This window comes from Dasypus novemcinctus, chromosome 6 (assembly GCF_030445035.2).
Source record: "Dasypus novemcinctus isolate mDasNov1 chromosome 6, mDasNov1.1.hap2, whole genome shotgun sequence".
Lineage (NCBI taxonomy): Eukaryota > Metazoa > Chordata > Mammalia > Cingulata > Dasypodidae > Dasypus > Dasypus novemcinctus.
Window position 1 is genome coordinate 127,937,146 of NC_080678.1, and position 2,723 is coordinate 127,939,868.

At 38.3% G+C, this 2,723-nt stretch overlaps 1 pseudogene; it reads left to right on the forward strand.

Moving 5' to 3' along the window:
• Nucleotides 1-627: 627 nt before the first annotated feature.
• LOC101421981 (heterogeneous nuclear ribonucleoprotein A1-like) lies at nt 628-1,590 on the forward strand (annotated as a pseudogene).
• Nucleotides 1,591-2,723: the final 1,133 nt, after the last annotated feature.

Genomic DNA, 2,723 nt, shown 5'->3' on the forward strand with positions numbered 1-2,723 from the left:
CATGGGAGTTGCTGAAAGCAGGGAGAGGGAAAATGGGGGCATTTTCAGGACTTGGAGTTGTCATGAATAATGTTGCAGGGACACATGCAGGACATTATATATCCCACCATAACCCACTGAATGGACTGGGAAAGAGTGTAAACTACAATGTAAACTATAATCCATGTTTTGTTACAGTGCTCCAAAATGTATTCATCATTTGCAATGAATGTACCACACTAATGAAAGAAGTAGTTGATGTGGAAAAGTGAGGGTGTGAGGAGTGGGGCATATGGGAACCACCTATACTCTTTAATGTAACATTTTGTGTGATCTATGTACTTTTTAAAAATAATAAAAAATGTATTTTTAAAAACTCCAACACAGCTAAAAAAAAAAGTGCATTAAAATAGACTTTAAATTCAAAACTACTGTAAGAGACAAAGAAGGACACTATATATTAATAAAAATGGTAATCATTAAGAGAAAAGAACAATCATAAATATTTATGCACCTAACCAGAGTGCCCCAAAATACATGAGGCAAACAATGGAAACACTAAGGGGGAGATGATATCATTAGCTTACTCCTTTCTCTCATGGACACTACTGAGAAAGCATCATTCAAGTCTTTCCTCCTGCTGCCATCATGTCTAAGTCAGAGTTTCATAAGGAGCCTGAACAGCAGTGGAAGCTCTTCATCAGAGGATTAAGTTTTGAAATAACCAATAAGATTCTGAGGAGCTATTCTGAGAAATGGAGAACAGTCACAGACTGTGTGGTAATGATAGGTCCAAACACCAAGCGTTCCAGAGGCTTTGGGTTTGTCACATATGCCAGTGCGGAGGAAGTGGATGTATGCCATGAACGCAAGGCTGTACAAGCTGGATGGAAGAGCTATGAAACCAAAGAGGGCTGTCTCAAGAGAAGATTCCCAAAGACCAAGTGCCCACTTAACTATGAAAAAGATCTTGGTTGGTGGTATTAAAGAAGACACGGAAGAGCATCACCTAAGAGATTATTTTGAGCAGTATAGGAAAATTGATGTAATTGAAATCATGACTGACTGAGGTAGTGGCAAGAAGAGAAGTTTTTGCTTTTGTAATCTTTGACGACCATGACTCTGTGGGTAAGGCTGTTATTCAGAAATACCATATCATGAATGGCCACAATTGTGAAGTAAGGAAAGTCCTGTCTAGGCAAGAGATGGCCAGTGCTTCATCCAGCCAAAGAGGTCCAAATGGTTCAGGGAACTCTGATGGCAGTCATGGAGGTGGCTTTGGTGGGAATGACAACTTTGGTCATAGGAATCTTCAGTCATGGTCAAGGGGGCTTTGGTGGCAGCAGATGTGGTGCCTATGGTGTCAGTGGGGATGGCAATAATGGCTTTGGTAATGATGGAAGTAATTTTGGAGGTGGTGGAAACTACAATGAATTTGGCAATTACAACAACCAGCCTTCAAGTTTTGGACCCAGGCAGGGAGGAAACTTTGGAGGCAGACGCTCTGGCCTTTATGGAGGTGGAGGGCAATACTTTGCCAAACCATGAAACCAAAGTGGCAATGGCAGTTCTGGCAGCAGCAGTAGCCACGGCAGTGGCAGAAGGTTTTAATTGCTGCAAGGAAGGAAAGCTTAACAGGAGAAGAGATCCAGAGAAGTGACAGATTACAACAGATTTGTGAACTCAGCCAAAAACAGGGTGGCAGGGCCTAGCTACTAGAAAGAAGGCATGTATTAGACAATACTCATGTAAACGGGGGGAAAAACCCATGAGGACTATGTCTGTGACTAATTGTATAACAGGCTGTTTTAGTTTCTGTTCTGTGGAAAGTGTAAAGCACTCCAACAAAAGGTCTTAATGTAGATTTCTTTTGCACCCATGCTGTTGATTGCTAAATGTAATGGTCTGATTATGATGCTGAATAAATGTGTCTTTTAAAAAATGGTGAGAAATAGATGCCTCCACAATTATAATGGAGGCCTTTAATATGCCATTATCACCATCAGAGAGAACATCTCAAAAGAAGGTCAATAAACAGAGACCTTGAATAATACATTAGAGGATCTCAACCTAATAGACATGTATAGAACATTACACACAAATACAGCAAGATATGCATTCTTCTTGAATGCACATGAATCATTCTCTAGGACAGACCACATGAAAAGTCACAGAATAATTCTCAATAAATTTAGAAAGATTGAAATTATACAAAGTAATTTCTCTGACCACAATGGAATGAAGCTGGAAATTAATAAGGGGCAGAGAATCATAATAGGCACAAAGATATGGAAGTTAAACAACACACTCTTAAACAATCAGTGGATCAAGCAGGCAACTGCAAAATAAATAAGTAACTACCTTGAAACAAGTAAGAATGAGAACACAACATAAAAAAACTTATGGTTTGTAGCAAAGATAGAGCTGAGAGAAAAATTTACAGCCGTATATTCTTATATTAAAAAAGAGACAGAGCTAAAATCAAAGACCTAACTGCACACCTGGAGGAACTAGAAAAAGAACAACAAACTAATACCAAAGCAAGCAGAAAGAGGGAAATAACAAATATTAGAGAAGAGCTAAATGAAACTGACAATTTAAAAAACTAGATAATTTTAACAAAACAGAAAGCTGGTTCTTTGAGAAGATTAATAAAATGGACAAACCTGTAGCTAAACTAACAAAGAAAAGAAGAGAGAAGATGAAAATAAATAAAATTTAAAAAACAAGACATGGGATATCAC